The following is a 24,795-nucleotide window of genomic DNA, read 5'->3' as shown; positions in this document are numbered from 1 at the left end:
GAACTTCCCCAGTAGATGAAGACCCGTACCCAGCCTTGAACCAAACTGCACTTGACCCTTCTGTTGAGTTTGAAAAGTTCAGTCAACCTTTTTTTCAACTTTCACATTCCTCTGCCCTCTTTGGGAATTGACTGGTGGTAGAGGCACCGAAATACCCTGGGAAATGCTGTCTTGCGGTTATTTCTGACCCTGCTGAAACCAGTCTTTCTGATTCTGGTTATCCCTTACCATTTCCAGGCCAAAAAACCTATTTGGGCAAGGTTCAAGCGGATGTCCAGGCCATCAGCTTCAAGTGCTCTCATTCATAGGTGATCCATCGAAAATCTCTCTGCTGAGTTCACTGGCACGGACACCAAAGTTACACCAATAAAAGATTTGGGCCCAGCATTTCCCCTTGCGTGCCCACATCGACGTTGCCATTTCAAAGCCTGACGTAGGCTGGAACGAGCAGATCCTGCCACTTTGCACTGCCTGTGTTTAGCAGCACGCAAGGTTTCGCAGTGAGCTTTGCTGGAGGTGAGGTGATGTTGGACAGCCGTGGCAGCCCCTCAGTTGCATGTGGCACCCGATAGCCTGACCTCGGGGACAACACTGAGGCTCCCTGGGAGTCCATTGCTAAAATGCCATGCTGCTTAATTAGCATTATGCTTTCTTTTTCTTTCCTTTTCTTTTTTCTTTTTTGTTTTCTTCATCTTGCTCATTTATCTGGCAGGGAGGCTGGTTCACAGGACACTGTGCTGGAAAGATGGGCTGATAAAAATGCTCTTCCATGCAAAGACGTCTCATATGGTATAAATGGGGTCTCTTGGGCTGTCTTTACTATTCCAACCCTGATCTCCTACCATATGCTCCTGCAGATGCTGCTGTGATCTTTGTCTTGCCCTGAGAATCACCTGAGCCTCAGATGGGCTGAGGGAGGTCTGAGGGCATCAGGGCCACCCAGGGCACCCACCACTTGAGCAGCTGAGCAGCAAAACATTATACAGGAGATAATGAGCCTTTTGAAAATAATTAACAAATCAGCCAGCAATATTTCAGCCAGCCAGGATGGCTTCAGCAGCTTCCACCTGCCCAGCCTTGCCATCGAGATCAGACCCTTTTTGTGCTGCAAGAAAATTAACTGGTGGGGTGGGGGGGTGGGGGAAGGAAAGTGGAAGTTCTTGTGCTTAACATCTAATGAAAGATCATTTAATCAACTGCAAAACCAAGAATAGTCATTTCCCAAATGTGTTCACGTGATGCTGCAGCTCTTCTCGGAAGTGTGCTCTCTAAAGGACGACACTGCCAGGAAGGGAGGGCAGTTTAGGTTCAGGAAGGTTATTGCCTCATAGCACAAGGGAGACAAGGGCTTGAAGGCTTGAGTCTGAGCTTGACAGCCCCTCACATGCACATCAGATGTGCTAGTCCTGTCTCCAGCCCTCCCTCCCTACTACAACAGTATGAGAGCAAACCAGCCAGAGTTTAGTAGAATACAGTAGAAAAAAAACAACAACCATGTGTAAGTATTACGCTAATACTCTGTTGCCTAAAGGAGTAAAGGAAGAGCTGGCCAGTAGTATTTTGATGGTGAGTTACATGCACCTGGATGGATGCTTGGATGCTGTGTACAGCAGGAGCCTCTTTCTTGAGAAACAGCTGAAAGATGAATTATGAAACATGAAAGCAGTGATGCCTCCAGTGGGTTTGAGAGAGCATCACATTCAACAGCTCTGCCCCAGGCAAGGAACAGGCGCGTCCCTAAGGATGGTATGTTGCTTCCGTGCTGGCTTTTCCTACTTCTCAGGGGAGACAGGGTGAGTCCTGAGATGATCATCTCACCGCGAGCAGCAGTCACACCACTTCCATCATGCTCTGAAACCAGATCAGGTTGGTCCACTGCCTGGTTGCACTCACAGAAGATGCCTCATTGGTGCCTCATGAGCTTCTTCAGCTCCCTCCAGAGGGAAATCACGCTGGAGCATGGCTGGTTCCTTGCTTCATCTCAGATTGCTGCTCTTTCTCCCCTCTCTCTCCACACAGCTGCCCAGGATGCTTGTTGGTACCTCTACCGTAGCCTCCATGCCAGCACGCAGCAGGAGGGGACCTCATCTCCAGGCCATGCTGGCTTAGGGGCTGGAGGCCAGCACCTTTCTTCCAGCAGATACTGTCCAACCTTGAGCGCCACCACCCAGATCTGCGAAGCAGCAACCTGAAGCGATGTTCTTCCTTGATGCTGATAATTCTATCCAGATGACAGGTTAGTTTAGCCGGTAAAGAATTTTTCTAACATTGCTAATGTCAAGTAAACTGAAGTATAACTAGTGTCCAGTTGCCTCTTTACCTGGCTATGCTCTGTTTGCACAAGCTGAAGAACTTCATGGTGCCAGAAGGAACATGTTAGAAGTTCTTTGTCTCATGAATTATTTTGGCCCAGTCTTCCCCAGGGAGACAGGGCAGGAGAACAGGAGCTGGCAGCATGGGTTCTGCTCCCAGCTTTGGCACTGACCTGCTGCGTGACCTTGGACAACTCACTTCACCTCCCTTGAGCTTCTGTTTCCCCTCCTCTCCTTTGTCTGCCTTGTTTATTTGGACTGTCAACTCCTAGAGAAAGGAATTCAGCCTCCCTGGCTGCTTGCAGATTACATAGCATGACGGGAGCCCAATCGGACTTGCTCCTGGGAGGTACTATGGTAAAAAAATTCATAACAATGCCTAAAAACTAGCATTTGCTGAACAATTGTATGGGAGTTTTTAATTATTAAGTGGCACACATGAAATTAGCAGAGCATCTTTGGCATTTCAGAGCACTTGTCCAGGGGCAGCAGCTGCTGTTTCTTTCCTTTTCCGTGGCCACACGGAAGGCTGTATCTACCAACCCTGTAAAATTTAACATCATCTTCTCTCTGTCCCAGCTGTGCAGTGGGAGGAGTGGGAAGCATCTTCTGGAGAAAAGGGAGAGTTTGTTGGAGGTAATGAAGAAAGCTCCTCTCGGAGTCCTCCCCCTCGTGAACATCTGGACAGATAACAGCTCTTCTGAGAAAGATTGAAAGAGCTGGGGAGAGCTCCTGGGAAGGGAAACGCTCTGCCTCAGAGCTGGTCACTGCCAAGGGCAGAAAGGCTGAGAGGGGCTGCGGGGGCCAACACAGACCCTGTCACCCAGAGGTTGGAGATGGAGAGGGTGGAACCTACACCATCAAAAGCCTACGAGGCAGATCGTCTTTGGGTGAAACCATGAGAACCTCGATGCCAGAACATACCTCTCTTAGGCAAGTGCTGCAGCCTTGAAGTCCATTTAACTATATGGATGGTATCAAGAGGTGTGATGAAAGGTTTGCCATTGCAGTCATGGCTCTGGAGGAGACTCCATGCTCACCCACTGGCTTCTCCTCCCCTCAGCCAGTCCCCCGGGCAGTGCCACCGCTGCCCATCAGCCAAGAGCATGCTCTCCTCCTCCTGCCAAGTGATCCACAACCAGCACACAAGGACATGACGATACAGCATGAATCTCCTCGTTTACAGGCTACCCCATAGCAATAGCTGAGAGCAAACTGTTTCTCTAACGTGCCGAGGATGCTTTCAAAAAGGCTTGGATCCCACTACTCCTACAGCAGCAGCCTGCAGCTTGGCAAACTCTGCTTGTGCACTCGTCTGCTTTTAAAGTGTCTTCAACTTACTGTGTGCATTGGCCTGGCACTGGCTTTCTCAAGGCCCGGTGATATGGAGGGGTCTGCTGGGAGTGGTGTGAAAAGCAGCTCCTGAAGTGATGCTTTCTAATCGACAGGACTGGAGGGCAGGCACTACCTGCTGTTAGGAGAGAAAGCCAAGCAAGCCTTTAAGCCATCAACCAGAGGCCAGTGCAGGATTTCCCCCACCCCGGCGCTTTTCTCTCCAGTCCTCTGCACATTTACAGCGCCCCAGCAAAGGTCATTTCCCTGCCTGCCCACCCGTGGCCAGCATCCCTGTGGTGCGAGTCCTTCCTACCTTGGCAAAGCCTGGGAGCACCCAGGGGCTTCTTCTGTCTCCAGATGCATCAGGTGGCACGAAGCAGGCACAGGCACAGGAAGGATGATCGAAGAGAATAGATTCTACCTGGCCTTAATTCCCTTCTCCCCTCTGCAGCAGGAGCTTAGGAAACTCAGGAGAGAGATGAGCGCACATGGAAGAGCAATGCTCAGGTGCAGGGCAAGGGGGAGTGAGGATGCCCCTGTGCATTGCCATCAAGGGTGCGTACAGATCTGTGTTTTGCCACCAGATCCAGCTTGCTGCACACCCCAAGGCCATCACCATGTAAAGCAGGTGAAGGGCAGTGGCTGCATGTTTGAAAGAAACATAATAGAAAAATATAATCTGTTTTTCAGAGCTCACAGGTTGCTGTTGAGCAGCTACTGCTTTCCATGGCAGTCGCTGCAGCTCAGAGACCACTGCAGACCTGCAGTTGCCAGGGTTTGAAGGGCGAAATTCTTGTGTCTCAGTCTCCAAATTCCTCAAATAAGTCCCTCCAATTTTTATGTTTTCATAAAGACATGGCCTGCTGCCGGGTGACCTGGAAGAGGCATTGCAGTGCTTTGTCAGCACACTCGCCTCACTGCAGAAGTTAAGGACCAAATTGTCTTATTAATCATTTAAAAAGAGGAGGGGAAAAAAAAAATAAAAGGCACAGTTCTGGCTAATTGTAGGGGGGGGAAATGAGGTCAGAGTTCATTTTTCTCTCCATTGCCGCTTTACAGTTCACTGGCTGACAAGGAAAGCAAGATAACAAGAGACTGGAGATAGTTCATGGAACAACCTCTCTCTCCGGAGGAGTGGGGGAGTTCAGGTTTCTGACATGGACAGAGAGGCAGCCGTGCTGGCTGCTGAGCTGCAGCACTTGACGGAGGGGATGCCGTGAGCTGCTCCAGGAGGGAGCAGAAGGTTTTGGCCCTGGTGCACATGGAGCAAGGGGGGAACTGTTTCGGGTTTTGCCACCACATGAATGCACTGACATTGTTGCTGCTTGCAGGGAAGTCTAAAGCCAGGAGGAATCAGGGACCTCTTGTCACCAGCAGCCGTGTAGGAATTCAAGTGGACGCATTTCATTCAATCTCAGCCTTGGGGTTTATCCACTCTCCATTTTTTTTGTTTCTTTTTAATTTAGCATCCCTGCAAAATTGCAGATTGGAGGGGAGAACAGAGCCCTGGTGCTCCTTCCCACTCTTAACACAGGGGCAACGATACAGCAAAGCCTGCCAAACCACCCTTCCCTCCCTCCATGCCCTACAGTCGCTCCCAGTGTAAGCAGCGACTGCTGGAGTAACTGAGACCTCCTCAGGAGCGTGAGATCCAGAATCATTCATTTTATGGGGCCCTCCTGCGAGAGCAAGGGATTTGTTACCCTGACTCCTGCTGGGGAAGCACTCCCACAGCCAGAATGTGAAACACAATACAGCACGGGCTTTGACATTCAAGCTGGGTTATTTGAGGCGAATTCGTTACACGGGGCCTATGCAGCACAATCCCAGCAGTAATTATACGGGATCCTTGCACCATCCTGACTAGTTCAATGCTAACCCTAGCCTGAAATTGCAAAGCCACCGAGTGAAGCGATGTGCTGAGGCTGGTTCTAGGGGTGTAGAGGGAGGAAGGGGGGCGGGAGAAGGAATCGCAGCCAGGGGGGTGGTTGTTTAGCGGAGATCCTTGCACTGGAGGACATACGCTAGGATGGGATGTTTGCTTCTGTGAGCATGAGCACTGGACTACGGCAGGTAGCTTGGGACCTTCTTCGGCAGTGACATTTGCAGTGATTCCAGCGTTAATGCTAGCGTTAAACTTTCTGCTACAGAAAATGAAGTAATGGCTAAAACTCCCAAGTCAACAATGCAACGTGCACCAAAATCACTCAGGTTGTGATAACAAGGCAGGAGAGTTTCAAGAGTACGTGACCAAACAGTACCAGTACAATGTCACAGGAATGATGTCAACGTTGCTTCAGGCAAATGGACCTGTTTGGATTCACACAAGCAGTTCACCATAGCTTACTGATGTCCTCACCAAGCATAAAACTTGGCTGCAGCTCACTGCTGGTTTTGAAGCAATTTCCACCATGATTTCAGCCCAGAACCTGACATCAGGCATCCTCTACTCATCCTGCCTCACTTTAGCTGTTTCCAGTGTAGGTCTTCATAAACAAGCAGGCATCCAAACTCCCGTTGTAGTCGTGGGTGGTCTACTCAATGCAGAAAAGTCTGCAGAGTATTTCATGTCATCCTAAAGTGGACACCTACACCTGGTTGGAGGAACCATCTTGTAACTTTGTGGAGAATAACTGTGTCCAAGATTCTGTGGCTCTCACCACCACTGCTAGGTTCAGCCAGTACAAGAGGGATGTCTCACATAGTAGGCAGAGGGACTGGGTTCAGAAACACAAGTTATCTCCTGCGGCAGAAACTTTCAGACAGTCAAGCAAGATCTCACTCTTGGGCCATGGAGAGTCTCCAGGTGGCATCTGAATTTCTTCTGTGATGTTTTCGGTAGCACATTTGAAAATAAGCATGTTCACATTGAACACCAAGTCCACAGAAGGAATGGCAGCCCTTTGTAGAGCATCTTTCATTTGAAGGTTGCAGAGACACCTTGGCAGACACATCAGTAGCCTACAGAGCTAAAACACTGCTTCAAACAAAATAAGGAGCTCAGGTGTCTCTCCTGAACTTGATCCCCAGTGGGTTGTACACAGGTGTTGTCCCACACCTTGGGAAAGCAGTGATAAGGAGGAGAGCAGCAGATCTCTTGTACTTCTCCCATCATTTCCACAAACCCTGGATTTTCACAGCATGTACCTCCATCTTCCTGCATCTTTGCTGTTCACTTTACCCTCAGTCAGATGCACAATAAGAGGGAAGGAAGGGATGGAGACTGGCCAAAGCATCTGCTTTGGGTACCAGCAGTTATTCAACAGCCTGTGCTACGAAGGTCAGGCCAGGCGACCGCACCAGCCTGTGAATCTCTGTCCGTATCAAACAGAGGGCTCTTTGGCCTAGGGACAGCTGTCTGAAAGGTGTTGCCTAAGGGTAGGATAAAAACAAGGTCCTGAAAGTCTTTTTTAATTCCTTGATCAAGGGTGTAGAGAGCAGGCAGGGAGACTGAGGTGAGAAAGATGCCGTTAAAGCCCTGGGAGAGCTTAACCCATTTCCTGGAGGCTGCGCACGTCCCCGCCACTGGGGCTGAGCAGGCAGAAGAGGTGGGTCATTTGGGCCAGGCACCACATAAGCATGAACAAGCTGCAGCACAACTGGTTCCACCATGCTCTGAAACAAAATGGCTTCAAAACTACCCTGAAAAGGTAAGACATGTGAGAAAGAGTGTTGGATAACAAGGGCTGAGCTGAGAGTTATGAAGGTCTTCAAAGACCATGTCCCCCAGCCCCTCCAGACAGACTGCCCAGCCCTTTCTCTCCCAACCCTATTTTTCTCTAATGCAGGATAATTCCTAATTTCTTTTGCTATGGAAGTAACACCATGTCTGTTTTTTTTTTTTCTTGTTTTTTTTTTTGTTTTGGGTTTTGGTTGTTTTTTTTTGGCTGGGACATCAGTAAGGACCCTTCTGCATTTAGACATCAAGGAGGAGAAGGAAAACAGTCTTGTTTTCAATAAGACAGGGTCTCTTCCTTCGTTGCTCAACTGCCCATTTGCACAAGGCTTTCTGGCCCCGTAGTAGTCTTTTTTCCCTGGAGAGTACCGTCGACATGGGGAGGCGAGGCAGTGTTGGAAGGTAGCCTGAGGATAACAGGCGTTATAAAGAGGAATTTTTTTCCCTGCTGTTTTTGTTTGTTTTACCACAGAGGCTCAGAGGAGCTGGCCAAGAGCCTCACACAGCAGGTGCTGCCTGGGAATGCAAGGGGAGCAAAATTCCTACTAAATGGAAGCATTATTTGACACCACTGCCTTTCGCAATCTTTTTCTTTTGTTTCAGACAAACTCCAAGGCCTCCTGGGCTTTGTGGTCAAAGCTGAGTTGGACTCTTCTGCAGGGGAGGAAAGGGAAGTAGTAAGGGTGTCCCCAAACATGCCAAAGACTTGGGTGACAGAGGCCGAGCCTTCTGGAAACAATACTGCTGGGTTCCCACAGAAGTAGCAAGAGGGCCAACAAAAAAAAGAAAAATCCCCTTTGGCTCCTTCACGGCAGTTCTATATCTTTTTTCTTTCTTTTCTGTTGTTTTATTATTTTATTATTTTTTTTTAATGAAGAAGAGGTTGAGCCTGCACACCCACACCAAAATGCTTTCGCCATTTGGAGACCTCTTAGCCTGGATCCACAGGAGCGCGTCGCAGCTCTGCCTGGCTTGGCTGTTTCTCTCCCGTGGCTGTTGCAAGACTGGAAGAGAGAGTAAGTGTGGCCAGGGGAAAGCAGGATGACAGAGGCTTCCCCTGTGCCTCGGCCCTTCAGCTCCTCTCCATTTCTCTTGTACCTCAGCTCCTTGCCTGTAAAGCTGGTGGGAGCCACATGGGGATCATACATCAGCAGCATGGGATCTGCAGATATTTCATAAGTAGAAATATCCAGAAAGAAGTCGGAATTTTCCAGAAATGGCAGGCTTTGCCACAGACTTTACATCCTTTTGGTTTTGCATATTTTTTTTTCACAGGCAGGCAGGCTGCCTCTGTCCAAACTCTGTCCTCCTCCCAGCAAAAATGCGGTCTCAGGCAAAGACTTGGATGCGGGTCCCCTCAGCTGATGAAATGCACCCACAGAAGGGCCCGGTGATGGCTCGTTTCCAGAAGCCCACGAACACACAGTAACTGCCATGTCTGCACTGTTCAGGTACGTTTGTCTCAGGGTTGTCCCCGAGCAAAGTGACAGTGTTCTTGTTTGCTCTTGTTCTTTGCCTTGCGTGCTGGGGTCACACTGGCTGCTGGAGCCCTGGAGTGCTCCTCCAAGGCTGGTGCTATTAATATTAATGATTTTCTTGGTTCCTGGGAGACCAGCGGTCCCTCCTGCCCCAGCCTTGATGCTTTTACGCAGCGCTGTATGAGATACAGCTGCATTCCTGAGCTATAAGTCTTTACAATCATGCACCACCTCTCCAAAACAAGTTCAGAGCATGACTTCCAGCAAGACGGATGACGTGGCTCTTCAGGCCCAGAGGTAAACGCTAGAAGTATTAGCAACACGGTGGCTAGGTGGTACCCACATTCCTGCCACTAACGTCACTGGCATTTCTGCCTGCCAGCGTACAGCCATTGCATTCCTCAGCCCAAACAGCACCTCATGTACTGCAAAAGATGGAGAAATCCAAGTGAAACAAGTATCTGATTCTTCCCAGCTTTTCGGCTGCTATTTATTAAGTACACTAAAAATAATGAAAACCAATGACATTTGGATGGAGGGGAGAAAGTCATAGAGTTCAGAAAATTAAATTGAAATGAGCCTCTTTCAGGAGGCCGTTGCTGTAGCATTAATATTTTCACCCACTCAGAAAGAAGAAGGAAGGATAATACTGAACAAAACTTTAAAACTTCTGGTGTAAACTATCAGCTGCGAGAAAAGTGCGTCCTTGACAAATAGCCAGAAGGACAAACCGCAGTAATGAGCAAATGCCTCTGGATCAGGAGTCCCAGAGAATGGTATAGCTACTGAAAAAATAGAAAAGATGCAGAATAAGATTGCACAACTGATTTCAAAGCTGGCAAACATGACCTGATGATGTGAGACACAGATCTATCTCCAGCTCCATGTCAAAAGGGGACAGGGAGAGAGCAGTAACATACAACGCATCTGCACAGGGAGATGGGTGAGGTGTTCAGAAACCTTTTGGCAAGGCTGGTCACAGCCCTTGTTTTAGCAAGAAACCTCAGTTTGGTTTTTGCATCAGCAAGTTCAATTTCTGTTCATTTTTCTAAGTGAAAGTAGTTCGAAAAATATTTTTTAAGTATCCCAAGTGAATTTTCTCTGTATTATTTAAGAACAAATAATAATGCAAGCAACAGTGCAGAAAGTTTTTAACTAGCCAAAACTCCAGTAAAGCTGACTCGCAAATACTTCTGCTACATCAACCTTTTGTCCAGATGTCCGGCAAAGAAAAAACAACCCCAGAGTTTGAAGAATGTAGCTTGCGGGGCAATTCTGCTCAGTCATAAAGCAGAGAAAGGTGCAAAACTGATAGCTAGATGTGAATCCAAACAAAAGTGGATTAGAAATGAGGCACATTTTTTAATTAATGTGAGCTTCAAAATCAATAAGGTAGTGAGTCTCCAACTTCTGATGTGTTCACATTCCCATATCTTGGTATGTCCGGAGCTGGATGTTTTTCTGGAAGATGCAGCAAAGCTACTGGGCTCAGTACTGGGCTAATTGGCTGCAACTGAATGGCTTTGAAATATAGGAAGTCATACCAGATGTTCTCATGGTTCCTTCTGGCCTTAAACCCTGTGAATCTATGAATGAGTTTCTGAATCTGTGAAATCCCAAGTCCTAAGAATACAAACATATGAGTAGAGTTATATTTCTGGCCTCCAGATCAGAAGAAAGATATTGAATGTGCATTGTTGCGATAAATCAAAGGAGCAGTCAAATCGGAGCTGTAATAAAAGTTGACTGCAGATCTTTGTGCAGAAATTGGTCATATGTCATGTGAGGACAAGGTTCAGAGAAGCGATTTCTCAACATCTGAAATGACTGCTTTTTGGAGCAGCCCCTTCCAAGTGCTGTGGTGGAGATCTTGCTCCAGACTTGGTCCTCAATGCCACACAGGAGCTCCTTTGACAAGTGACGATCAATGAGGCACTGAACACTGTTGACCACAGTGTAATTGAGATGGGCATCCCTACCATGAAAACCAGCAATGAGACATTCAAGTCAAGAGAAAGGGGTTTTGTTTTGTTGGACTTCCTTAAGGGGAAGCTTGTCAAAACTGAGGAAATTGAAATCCGTAGTCAGCAAGAAAGCTATTCAGCCATGGTCTAAGCACGGTCACACCAAGCATGTATCCACCCACTCCTCTCCTCTGAAAAAGGAAGAAGAGCAGCAGCAAAACCAACAACAACAGAAAAAAAAAAAAAAAGGAAAAAAAAAAGAAAATAATTACGATACTTCTGTATCGTTTAATAGCACTTTGAAGTAATCTAATATTTTTGGAGGGGAGGAAGTCCTCTGTAGGCTCCATAACTGTATTCAGGCAACATGAGTTTGAGACTCACCACTGAAATGCCTTCTTTCCAAGCTCTGAGCATCTTGGTTTCATCTCTTTCAGCTGTGGCTCTGGCTGGAGATGGCATGAGAGGGCAGGAGCCACCTGGGACCCAGTGTGCCTCATCAGCGCAACGTCGGGTGAATGCTAAGGTGAACAGTTGGACACCGTGATGCAAACCTCCTTTCTCTAGGCATGATGGTGCTGCAGCCTTGCACAATGGGCATGTTTTGATGGCTGCTTGAAAGCAAACCTTCAAGAAATGGACACCTTGTTTGAATAAAACTGTCAGCAAAAAGCCCATGCGCTGTCAAAATTCTCTGGTGAAACACCCTTATTATATAATATGAGCTACATGTGTCATGCAAAGTACTGTATGTCATTTGCTGAGGGCCCGTTGATACTCTAACGTCACCACCAATGTCACGCAACACTGGGCGAAGCAACGAGCATAGCAATATCACCAAGCAATACATAATGCCAATGACAGTGGAACTAATGTAGAGGCGATTATCCTTACATTATTCAACACTTCCAATTGCTCTCTGTTTTAAGTGGCTATATGATGTAATAATATATAAATACTGTAATGAAGAGTTTATTTATAGCTATCCTCAATGTTACCAGTGAAAGTATTAATGCATTTTTCCCACGCTATGTTCATTGACCGCAGCAGAGCAACCCATTTTCAAGGGACCGTGTCAAAAGAGTGTTTAAGCCATTCCTCAGTCACAGGAACAGGTGAATAGCTAATGTAGCAGGCAAAGTAATCAGCTTTAAATGTGGGAATAAAAAAAACAGCAGAAAAATGAAGGTGAAGAGAGGACATGCCTCAAATGGAAAAAGAGGGTTCAAGTGTCTCTAAAGCTGGCAACTACTTTCCAGCCTGGGGACCAAAGGGCTCCCTGGAGCAGCAGGAGCTTGCACCCATCTCTCATTTAAGACATGAGCATTGAGCCGGGGGGTGGTCAGACCTTAGGGCTGGGACCAAAAGCCTCTTCAGGTCTCAGAAATCTGGAGTGACGCCATTTGCACGCCAGAGTTGCTCTTGGTTTCTAATGGCATTGACCTTAACTGAGCTGGCATTCCTGTATAATCCTCCACATCCTTCAGCTTGCCAAACCGCTCTGGAGCCACCAGTAGCTTCCAAATGTTTCGTTCTCTTCCGTGAGGATGATGTGGAGAGCAAAACGGCAGGTCTTGCATGGTTGAAGATGCAGGGCTTCAGAAGGATTGTGTAGCATTTGCAGAGACACTACAACACTCCCATTCTTATGCTCCACCTGCAGAGAGTTGCCTTTCACTCTGAACACAGCAAAACCAGGAAAAAGCAGAAAGAAAACCACTCCCTTTTCCCTTGTGGAAGAAAAGTGTGATTTCATCATTGCAAATTGTGGGTTTCTTGCAGTGTGTAGGAGAAGCCACAATTACCTGGAGAGACAAAGTGGTAGTGATGGGGCTTCTGGCTCTCTGGTTTGCCCTCCTGTGTGGCACCAGGTCCTGCCCCACTCCTGAGCCCCTCATGTCCCCACAGCTTTATGCTGGCCCAGGAAGATCTACTTTTCAGAAATTCACCTGCTACCTGCATTTCCCCTATTCAGGGATAAGCTTTCCCTGCCTTTGAATCTGCTGATACGTGCAGCTCATCATTCCTTGCAAGGTCTGTCATGCCTTTCCGTCGGTGGCTCTTTGAGTGGTGAAGCCATGGCAAGACCTGTAGGGAAAAAAAAAAACCAAAATCTCTCCACCCAGCTGAGGACTTTCCCATTCATCTTTCTTACTACTTGCTGCTGTGAGAGCATGAAGATCCTGTGTATCCATGTGGGCTTTTAGAATGAAGCAGAGCAAGAAATGGGGCATCGGCTTTTCATGCAAAAGTGACAACAGGAGGGGATGTACCTTCCCCCATTGCATTGGCATGCTGCCAGCAAGTGCAAGAAACTGCCTTTTTTCCCCCATTTCACAACAAACAGAGCTGCACTGTAAACAGCATTCATCACACAGGGAGTTCCACTTAGAACTGGGTGAATGCTAGAAAAATACTATTTACAAATGCTCTCTCAAATAAAAACCATGAGTTTATTTTGGCACTGCCAGTGATTCTCCCAGTGATTGCTCCTGGCAAGCGATCAGGCAGGTACAACAACACTTGCTGAAATACTCAGAGGATGGGGACACGTTGCAGATACTTGTGTAAATATGAACCATTGGACAAATGCTTGTGCAAATCCGTGTTCATGTGGGTCTGTGCAGCAAGGGCTTTGCATAACTGGTTTTGAGAGCTGCTTGTGGGTTCACTCCTCATATCAAAGCAGAGAAGCTCTGCCACATGACGGAGGTAAACAGGGACAGATGCATAAACTCACTGAGAAGAACACAAATGAAAAAAAAAAAAAAAGGGGAGGAAAAAAAAAAAGGGCAAATAGCCAATAGTTGAACTGCAGTCAGGCTGCATAGTTTACAAGCAACCAAAAGACGGAGAAATGGCCAGAGAAACCATTCACGTAATAACGGTGTGTCAAACACATCTGCAAAGTTCCTGCAGTATTTGCAAACAGAGGCCCAAGTTTGATGGGATTGATCTGGGGAGCAGTTCATACAATTAAAATTAGGTGAGTGTGTAAATATCTTACTGGAACAGGGCCAGGAGACAGGACTACACTCACGTGGTCAACTGAGTTTGGTGAGTAGTCATCCAGCTACGTTTCCTCCAGGATCAACATGTGGAATGGACCGATTAGTGCTGGAAGAATTAAGGATGGGAATTACAGAACAAGGAGGAACGACGGGAGGGCTGCCCAGGCTGGCTCGCCTGGATGGGCAGACAGGCTGATGTTCAATAGGTGGCACCTACATGCAGGGACCCAAGGCAGGTGTCCCCTCACACCCCTGCAGCTTCCAAACACTTCTCCTGATGCAGCTGGAGACTTAACCGTATGCTGGCTGTAACCGATGCATCCACATGTGAAAGCAATTGTGATGCCTGGAAAGGCTTGGACTCTGTTTTGTTTGCATTGTTCATTTCCTACAAATGTAATTACCAAGGGATAAATTAAATTAGGTTGTAACATTATTTTGAACATCTTTTCTGGTTTGCTTTACTTCACATTTTCTGAGAGGCTAGTGTTTACAGTTAAAAGTACAACTTGGCAGAAGTATAATCAGGAGTGAGCAACACGTACCACAAACAAAACCATTAAGAGCATTTAGAAAATTTTTGCAAAAGACAATCAAGTGCTACAGGACTAATTTCCCACTTGGTCATCATGATCTTATGTCAACATTAGCACCATTGACTTCAGCTGAGCCCTACAGGCACAAGGCTTGTGTGATGGGGTGGAAAACTGGCCCAGCTTAGGGTTATGTATACTGTATTCTTTAAAAGACAAAGAACTAGATCCCAGGAGTGTGTAAGTACCCTGAAGTTTCAGAGTGCAGCCCTTTTCCCACTGAAATCAAATGCAGAGCACCTGTGTGCTGGGAGGGGCTGGAATCAGGTGCCTCCCACTTGCCATTAAGAAGGCACGGCCACCAGCAGCATGCTTCTCTGGGCTGGATGTGTGGCTTGTGGGGGGAGGGAGAGGTGACTGGAGAGACAGGTATGTCTTCCTCCTCATGCACATCCTCCCTCACCCATGACTATCTTCTTTTTCTCGTTATTTCCAGTTTCTCCATTTTCAGAACAATATTGAAATTATTCCTGGAAGGCTAGGAAGTGTTTTCAAAGCTCCTCAAATCAGTTAATATATATATATATATTTGTCCATATGTGTATGGATAGAAGGGTGTGTATATATATATATAAACAAAAAAAATGTTTTTTACCTGTTGATCATTAGGGTTTTTTTCATTTTTAGGTCTTTTAGAAGAGCAATTATATTAAAGATGTTACGTTGGCCACTAGGATGAGTAAAACAGTTTGGGAGAGGAAAAGGGTTGTGAATATTTCAGGGTAATTACTAGCAGTTAGTCCCAGAACCAGGATGGGGGGGCAGGGGGAAAGGCAAAGAAAAAGAACAGCTTTCGCCTGTTACTGATTTCCTTTTTGGTTACAGGGGCCATTGTTTGTTTTAATGACAGGAAAAGAGAGCTGTCAGAAGACATTTGCATAGTGCAAATAGGGTCACAAATCAGAGGGACTGCATAGATCGTTTAGCAGTGAGCCGGCAGCCATCCGCGTGCAACTGCGAGGACAAGATTGTTTTGTGGAAAACGAGGAAAAGCTGATCGGTTTTCCACATGCAATTGAGGGCTTGAGCAAATTTTGGGGAGAGAAACTTCCTGCTTGCAGTGGGGTCTGTCAGGCTGTCGTGAAGGCGTTGCTGTTTGTTTATTTTCCTAGCTGCGTGCTTAAGATGCATTCTTTGAAAATGTAGCTGATGGGTCTGTTTGTATAGACTGCACTGCTGGTGAGTTAGACCAGGGGTTTGTGTTCATTTGGGAAAAGAGAAAGAATCCTGGCCATCAGAAATGTTTACTATATCAGGAAATGAATTCACTACTTGAGGGTTCCAGTGGATATAAAACAAAAATTAAAAGAGCCTTGTATAAACCCACTTTGTATTGTCTTCTCCATAAACAGCCCCATACGTGACAAAGCTCGGAGCGAGCGAGAGAGGTAGTTTTATTGGGGCGTGTGGAGGGGAGTTAATTGCTGTCATGTTTTGATTTTTTTTGCACATGTTGGTGAGTTTGAGGCGAAATCTGGTCTTCTTTTCTTCCTCCCGTTCCAGGGAGAGCTGAGCCTTTGCTGAGAAATAACACTAGGCAAAATGACTTCAAGCTGTCACCATTACACAACCTAAACTTTATTTCTTCATTAATGCATTACAGAGCAAAAAAACAATGAGAGCATTCCTCTGGAATGTGTGTTTACTGAGCACAAAATGATATGTTTACTGAAATAGCAGTTGCTGCCGGGTTACCCAGTGGGAGAGAGCTTTCTCTTTCCGCACCGGTCCGAGATCCTGGTGCCTGCTCTGCTCCGCAGCCTTCAGTGCCGGTGACTTTGGTGGCATCCCTCACCGCCCTGTGCCCATGAGAGGAGAGACCAAGGAGGTCCTGTGGCAAAAAGCAGAGGTGGTGCCGACCCAAGCCAAGGCTCAGCGTTGTCCAGCGGCACCTTTCTGGTGGCTCCGGCAAACCCTGGAGGAAAGGAGAAAAAGGAGGGAGATTTCAAGGCATCCCTTCCTGGAAAAAACATGAGTCAGAGGAGAAGGGGCTAAGCCCGGGATTTTGGGGTGGGTGGCAGTGCTTCTCTTGGCACAGGAGTGGGAAGGATGCTCGGGGTGGAGGACTGGCACCAGGGGTGTGTGGGCAAAGGGTCCCTTCCTGAAGAGCAGGCAGAGGCAGCGGCCAGGGGCTGGCAGAGCTGTACCGCGGCACTGGGGGAACGCACCGCAGGAGGAAGGGTGGGAGGACAGGCAATGTCCTTTGTGGTCACAGTAATGAAAACATCATTCCTGATGGCCGGGATGTGATGGGCACGTTGCAAATGCCCCAAACAAAAACAGCCAGAGGAGGGAAGAAAGGGAGTCAGAAAGACAAAGCAAAATGAAATCAGTGATGGAGCTTTCTCCTTTCTCCTGAGACTCAAAGTAAACCACGCGTGTGTTGGTACATATGTACACGCGCAGGTGCACGCACACGCACACCCTCCTACACACCCAGTCCCATAAATTCCAAGGTGGTTGGGTTTTCTCTCTTTATTCCACTAAGATTCAGGCAGCAAAAACAATAATTAAGGAGCTTTTGTTCAGCACAACTGCCAAGCAGACATCAGGTTGGCTGCAGTGCTGTTTGGTGTGGATATGGCTCTCCAGTGATTCATAACCAGCCCAATCAGAACAGGGTTCATTGGTGCCCCAACCAACAAAAACACAACTGCAATGTTTTCTGTTTGTTCTCTTCTCCTTTAAAGAAAAATACACACACGCGCGTGGAGGAAAAACAAAACCAGAGAGTGCTTTCTAACCTGGTACAGCATATTACACTAATTAAGGGATGCTGTTACTCATGCATCATTCACGACCCTGCCAAAACCGGGAACAAACAGTCCCTACAATCTGGGTAGGACTGTCTGAGCTGAACTTTGCAGAGTTCTCTGATCTGACAAAGCCCAAATAGGAAACACTTTTCCCCACTGCTAACTCCCTGTGGCTGGCAGTATATCGGGCAGTACTCTTCCCCTGATCTGCTTCTTCAGTTACACATTGATATTCTTGTCCAGCAGTGACTGCAGGGCAGGTGAAGGGACCTGTGCAATGTCACATGAAGTCATCTTTCTGCTGGGTTGCAACAAAGACCTCAGGGGCTCTGCACTGAGCCAGCACCTGCCATAGTGGGAGCATCCCTGAAACCCAGAGGAGGTTGCACCTGAGCATCACCTCTGCCTTGGAGGTAAAAGCATCTCCTTGCAGAGGTGCCTTCACCATGGGGCTGTGGGCTTTTTACTGTCCCGTTTGATGCTGCAGGGACATGGGGATATGGCTGCCAGGAAAGCCAGAGGTGTTTTCCCCCCCCGACCCTGCCTGCTGAGGTGTGGAGGAGGGTTGGGGAAGTCCTTCGAGGTATCTCCTGCCATGGCTGAGAGAGGCCAGGGAAGCGTGCTATTTGTGTACATGCCGTGCATGTGTCTCGGCACCGCAGTGAGAAGGATTGACAGGAGCTGCAGAAAGGCTGAGTAAAATTTTCCAAAATACCTAAGTGATGTAGAAGCCTCCTGTCCTATTTTTAAAACGTGACTGAAGCATGCGAGGCCCAGTGCCTTAAAGGTACCTCTGCAGATAGCTCCTGGAGAGCTGGGCACCCTAACGATCTGAGCACCTCCATCCCACTGCCCTGGTGACCCGATCCTGCCCATCGCTCTGGGGTGCCTTCCCCTCCCAGCCGCATTGGTTCGGCCCCTGAAGCCCAACAGGTTGCCCTTTCCCAAGCCCCGCAGGGACCTGCACAGACCGCTGCCAAGTGCCTGCCCCCGGCAGAGATGTCCCCTCTTTCCTTCCCCCAGTCCCACCAGAGCTGCTTCATACTTGGGTTTTGCTTCCAGCCAGGATGCCTCTGGGTTTTTTAATCCTTCTTTTCTTTGCTGATCCAGAAGCCGCTGCTGGGTGGTCACTCCCCTCCAGCCCGGCCAGCTCCCAGCTGGGGCATCCCCAACCCTCCCAGCTGCCGCACTCAGGCACGTTGCTCTCAGAAGACCTTGTAACTCCAGGATGGGTGGCAAGGTGCCTTTAGCAGTGTCTTTTCTCACTGGCCAGAAGGCTCTGCGAGCCCCAGCCTGGCTGGCTTGGCCCAAAATATCTCAGGCTGCTTCCGCAGCAATGAAATGTCGCCTATTTATTGCTGCTGATTATTGCTAATGACAAAGGCAGGTGGCCGGGGCAGGCAAAAGGGGAATGGCAAGGCTCAGAGAGATGGGGCAAGATAAAAAGGTCAAAAAGCAGTTATTTTAGCTGCCGGCTTTGTGCAATTTTGGAAGCAGAGGACTGTTTGCGTTAGATGTAGCAAGCACAGGTTTCAGCTGCAACGGCACTCTTCCCACTCCGTGTTTTTGCAAAACTTTCTGCCTATTTGTAGCACCTCCTGCTGTATTGCTCACACCAGCCCTTGCTCAAGAAAGATACTGGAGCCATACGTCGGAGCCGTATGTCTCATCGGCACAGCGAGACTCGAGCAGAAGCTATTGCCAGAGGCAGAAATACTCTCATGGATGCAGCCAGTAGAATAGGTGGAAATTTTCCAAATTTCTTTTTGCAGAGGGAACATTTTTCCCTATAAAAAATGTGGAGGGAATGAAGGGAAGGCTTAATAGTGACTTTTACAACATGTCCTTTCCCATTTCTAACTTGTCTTTTCTATCTTACGATGCCCTTGTGGAGCCCTGACTCTTTCACTGATGTCAAGACAGGAATAGTGAGGAAAGAAATATTGTCACCCAAGCTGCGGTGCTGAAAGCTCCTTCTTGTCAGCGCTCTGATACAAATAACCATATAGATACCGGGACGTGCTCCTAAAGTTTCTGTCATTGCGCAAGAGCCCTTCTGGCCTCTCAGCTGCTGTGGCAGTGCAGTGTGGTTGACTTTCCCATGTCTCTCCCAAGCAAATCCCTTCTCTGCAGACCTGAAATGATGCTGGGGGTTCCACTTTGCAACGGTGCTGCTGTCGATGAGGATGGAGCAAGAGGCGGGTTGGAGAAGACAAGGGTTTGCGAAGCACCAGCAAGAGGCAGGCTGGGTTCTGGGAGGGAGCACAGGCACCACGTGGTGCTCGGGCTGAAGCAACCCCTGTGCTGTGCATGCTTTTCAGGGGGAAGCCTAAACCACCCAGTGTTGCAGGGGGATCCCTAAAGTGATAGGGGGAGGAACCCATTAACAGCAGGATGTCAGCACATCACAGCGAGCAGCCCAGGAGCTCGTACTGACGCAAGCACCTACACCAGAGACAGGTCCAGAAGAAGCATGCAGGAGTTCACCCCCTCCAAACACCACCCCTACAGTACAAAATCACGTAATTTAAATGTCAGGATGTCTGTTTTGCTTTCCTTTGAAGCTGTGAGATGCTGGTAGAGGCGTTGGTGACTTGTGAGCTCGTGTCTCTGCAACCTGTCACTTGCTGAACCCCAGCGACCATCACGCATCCTTCAGGTACCAACAGTCACATCCCTTTCAGCATGATGCGGCACCGGCTCCCGCTCCAGAGAGCTGCAGCCATGGGGAAGCCACGACTGCTCAGGTGAATGCCTTTGATAAATGGCCACCCTCCCACTTCCCTGCTGCATGGACCAGATAGCTGCAAGCCAAGGCCATTACTCAGCGTATCATCAGGTGTGTAGCTGTGTCCTGTGCACTCCAAATTGGCAGGGAGATGACTATTGGAAGGAAGCTGAAGCCAAAAGGGCTGTGGCATCTGGCCAAATCCACTGTCGATTTTAAAGCTGATTCCGCTGTTCCTCCTGTGGAGCAAAACAACCATATTTTTCATTTTGCAAAGGACAAAGCTCAATAGGTCTGCTTTTTTTTTGTTGTTGTTGCCTTTTTTTTTTTTTTTTTTTGGTTGCGTTTGCTAGGAATTTATTGAACGCTGTTACATTATTCTTCTTGCTGTCAGGAAACAGGCTGACTCCCCTCCCAAGTAGCAAAGTTTGGCTACTGAGCAACCAGGCTGCATGGGGCTTTTTGGCCACTAGTGAGGCTACTGTCTTAGATGGTGGCCTGTGAACTTCCTTCAAACACTTGGCGCTGAAGAGCTTTGCTCTCAGCCTCTGGAAGTTCCCCTATCAAAGGGCAGTGAGCGGGTGGCACAGCTTTTGGGCCTGAAGAGAGTAAAACCCTGTTGCCATAAAATCTCTAACGTAGCATCTGGTTTGGTTTATACTCTCTCTGCTGTGTTGCATCCCGAGCAAGCGGCCCCGAGCCGCTCAGGATGCATGCTGCATGGTCCAGGGCTGTTGGGGAAGGTGCCCCCTGCCCCAACATCCACAGCTGGTCCCACATGCTAATAAATGCACAGTCCCACAGTGGGAAATTCATGAATCTGACGCTCCTTCTTTATTCCTTCACTGGAAAGTGCAGTAGGAAAAAGCTCGCAGTTTATTTTTGTGATGGGGATGAGTGGCAGAAACGGGTCACAAGAAGGGACAGTAGCATGAACAGAGTGGGAACTGGCACTGTTCTTATGCCTTCTCCTCCCAGTTATCCATTGTGATTATGCACCTGACCCATCCACCTCCATCTACACCAAAAATCTGGCACTTGGCCACCTGCCAGCCATCCTCTTTCTGTGCTGAGCAGGTCTCATACAGGGGAAATATCTCCAGCCATGGAGAAACCTGAGCAAGAAGCGATTTCCCTGGGTTCATTCCATTATTCATCGTTATCCTCCCCTCGGGCTGCCCTGAACAATTTCCTTCCTCTCCCCTCCGTGTACACCCTTCAAATGGTTTTACAATATGGCACTGAAAAATAAAGTTTAAAAAAAACCCAAAAACCTAAGGCATTGAAAACATTCAAATATATTGCTCAGCTCTTTCCTCCCTGCACCATTGTCTTAGGAGGGCTGGCGTGGGACCAGACTTCTTTCTTATTACCAATCTTAACTACTCCACTGGGCATCGAAAAATAAAGCCCTATAAAAGTCACTAATTAAATAAGTTCTCCCATCTGACCTAATACAAGCAACATGGGAGGTTGCATGATTATTTTTTTTTTTTTAGATTTTTTTTTTCTTTTCTCCTCCCTTTTGTAGAGCCCACTTCTCTGACGGGGATTCGTTGTTTTTCTGGTGAGGGAGAGGGATTTCAAGGTCATGGAATGAATAAATGATGATAATGCGCGGCCGCAGGGAGAAGCGAGCACAGCAAGCGCGCAGTGAGCAAGCATGGCAGCAGCCGAGGTGCTCGCTGCCTCCCCAGTCTCCTCCATGGGGGTCTGGGCTGGGGTCGTCCCCTCCCTGTGGTGGCTGTGTGGGTGCTTAGCCTTCCTACTATTGTTTGCCAGGGCAGGCGCTTCTTTTTTAAAATTATCATTATTATTTTCATCTCTTGCGACTCAGAGGCGTGTGGTTATCTCGTCTGAGTGTCCCCCGCCCAGGGCTCTGCGGGGCTCCCTGGCTCCAGCCCTCGCGGGGTGCGTGCCTGCCCCAAAGCAAGCAGGACGGAAAATTAGCGGCTGGGTTTCCTGTTATTCTTGGGAATTTCGGATGGGTTTGTGCAGCTAGATATTTGCCATGCTCAGCTGCGGTGATTCCAGTGCTGTGTGCAATCTCTCTCTTCCTCCCTGCTCCTTGGGCATAGGTGCACAAGTGATATGAGCTGGGCAGTCTCAGCCCCCTGCCCCACCGCCGGGGTTACGCAGGGCAATGCTCTTTTCTTTGCTCCCGACTCGCTCGCTAATAAGCTCGCCTCTTGCGAGAGCATCCCGAGGTTTTCTAATAACAGGAAGCAGGAGCTGCCTGCCCCAGGTTCCAGCCGCCTGCGGGAAGAGGTGTGGCTGCCTCCAATTTCGAGGAACACCAGTGTCACCAGCGGCCCCGGTCTTGGCGTGCTTCCTCCTCGGCATCCTCCTTGCCGTCTCCAGCACTGTAGCCCTTTTATTTCACTTTCTACCTGAGTAACCCAAGGGGTTGCAGCCAGGATCGTCCCCTGCAGAGACAGGCATCTGGAGGGAGAGGGTTGCAGCTCCCAAAAGGTGGCAGGTAGCGGGTGAGGATGCAGTTGTGGGTTGACGGGGGTCCCAAAGCCAGTGCTGCAGTGAAACAGACACCAAAGGGCTTGAGCACACACCACTAGAGGATTCCCCAAACCTCTTTTCCCTTTTTTAATGCAGAACCTGTGGCAGTGAAGGGTCTTGCCCTTTAACAAAGCAGCGGATGGGACGTGCCCAGCTAGACAAGTTCCTCAGCTGCTCCTCCTGCCTCTCTTCATGCCTGGAGAGCCAGGCAGCGCAGACCCCTGGGGACACCTCCCGACAGCCCTGATTTACCTTATTCTAGGCCATGCTGAGAATTATTAGCTGCAAGAGTCTGCCTCTCTCCCTTCCTTGTTGAGACCAGTTTTCTTATTATAGCATGGTGCTTCACTTTCCCCCCACCTGGGCTATTCATTCTATAGCTTTTACGCTAGGATAAATAAACAGCAGCTGAGAGGGGGCCATGGCTCTCAGGGAGGGCAGGGATGGGAGCCCGGCACTGAGCACTCTCCTCATGCAGTGCCCGCAGCCAGGGCCGTGGGGAAGCCGTGCAGCATCTTCCCGGCTGTATTCCCGTGGTGGTGGTCGTGGTTGAGCTCAACCCTCAGTTTCGAGCACAAGGTGCTGCTGGGTGGTGCAGCCTCTCCGCAAACCTGTTTGATAGCAGAGCAAGCCACAGCAGCTGCAGGGAGCCAGCGGGCTCATCGCTTAACCCATGGAAAGACTTCACATGATTTTTCTGTAACCGGTCACTTCAAATCTTCCAGCAAATGCCGTCTGGCTGTTAACGTTATGCGAATATTCCTGTGTACTCATTTATTAATGACAGGCCCATGGAAAAGACAAACCCTAAACAAATGCAGGAGACTGTTCACAGAACAATTAAATTTGCTTTGCACCAGCTTGTGGCCTGGAAAAAGACATCCCTGAATTTGGCTCATGTCAATCTAGTCATGAGTCAAATATTTTGTATGACTTGGCTTAAATGACAGGGCTCTCCGCTAGCTTTCTGAGTGGTGGCGAGCGCGTTTGTTTGAGGTCGGGGACTCAGCAAGCTTCATTTCAGTTGACACTTCACGCAAGTTGCATTATTTTCCTGTGCACCATCTACAATCTCGAAGGGCTTCTTGCCTCGTGGGGCTTGTGCTGAATATGTGACAGAAACTGTCAGAGATACCTGCACAGGCCTCTTAGGAGATGATTTCCAGAAATGAAGAGCAAGTAAGCTGCAGAACAAAAGCCAGGGTGAGAAGGATACGAGCACAGCCGTGATGGAGCAAGCTCATCTCCAAGCTCATCTCCTGGCCAAGGCGTTAGCAGGACCTAACTGGCTGCTTACCTTGCAACTTAAGGAGGAAACTCTTTACATTTCTGTGTTCCTTATATATATATTACAAATATAAGACACGTGCACTGTCACTAATTTATTGCCTAAGCAAATTTGATTAGGAGAGAGGCCAAGTCTTGAGTGTAGAGACTGTTCTCCAGTGATAGAAATGATTGCTGAATATTTAATATGATGTCAAGCATCATAGCACACCTCAAATGGGAAGATCTGGGGACTCAGCCTCTCTCTGGTGACTTTCTCTGGACCACTGAGGCCTCCTGTTGCCATCCTACGCTGCGCACATCCTTTGCAATGTCTGTGTTCCTGCAGGCTACCCGGTGGGAATGACTTTCATTTTTCCATGGGTAAAGACTGACAGTAATTACAGGTGTTTGGGGGCTGCTCTGGGAAAAGCAGGAGATGGATCACGTTGCTGCTCTGACCAAGAAAGGCTGTGGGTAAAAGATAATCATTTAGTCTTCTGCAGGTGCAATCGTTGGGAGGCATTGCCTGTCTCCTGCAGCCTCTCAAGCTCTACAGTCAGTGCAGCTCAAGCTAAAAGTGTTTTTAGTGGGGAACCTGGACGGGGTGGTAGGAATTAGTGCCCTGCAGGGCTCGGGATATGTAGATAAACCATTTGTTGTTGAGCAGTAAAGAAAACAATTATTGCCACAAAGCTTTTTCTGCAGGAAAATGTCGTTGGCTCGTGATGGACAGCCAGGTTTAAGGCGGCAGGGAAATGAAATGGATCATAAATATTTTCTAGCTTAGCCTCTAACAACAAACCTCCAGGAACAGCTTTTGTCTGGTTGGCTCTTAGGGACTTTAAAAGACAAAATAACCAAGATTTCTCCTTACAGAAAGCATGCAATGGTTCACAGTATAATACAGTCATGTTTAAACACATAGAGTAAAATATGGGGATATTGTCTGATACTCATGCATAGCTTAAATACATCAGTTCAACTGCATATTTGCGTCAGAATAAATCTATAATCAAAGGTTTGGTAAAAAGGGCCGATCTTTTTTCGTTTTCTTTCTTTTTTAGTGCTTCAATGGAAATATCCCCATGTTTCTAGCTTGTTAGGACACAGACAGGAAGGGAATAACCCATTACATACTTCATTATTTTCCAGATAGCAG

At 48.1% G+C, this 24,795-nt stretch overlaps 1 long non-coding RNA gene across 1 annotated transcript in view; it reads left to right on the top strand.

Annotated features, from left to right (window-relative positions):
- The window catches only part of LOC121094636, a 119,694-nt gene that overhangs the window by 72,262 nt on the left and 22,637 nt on the right, over positions 1–24,795 (top strand). Inside the window, exons 6-11 of the long non-coding RNA XR_005829910.1 lie at positions 238–2,236; positions 2,892–8,339; positions 8,599–8,774; positions 11,203–13,751; positions 13,854–14,738; positions 19,690–19,784. This is a non-coding gene — a long non-coding RNA (uncharacterized LOC121094636). The remainder of the gene's footprint in view (positions 1–237; positions 2,237–2,891; positions 8,340–8,598; positions 8,775–11,202; positions 13,752–13,853; positions 14,739–19,689; positions 19,785–24,795) is intronic.

The sequence above is a fragment of the Falco naumanni genome, chromosome 10 (assembly GCF_017639655.2).
Source record: "Falco naumanni isolate bFalNau1 chromosome 10, bFalNau1.pat, whole genome shotgun sequence".
Lineage (NCBI taxonomy): Eukaryota > Metazoa > Chordata > Aves > Falconiformes > Falconidae > Falco > Falco naumanni.
The sequence above is the reverse complement of the archived record's forward strand: the minus strand, read 5'-3'. Positions and strand labels throughout refer to the sequence as shown.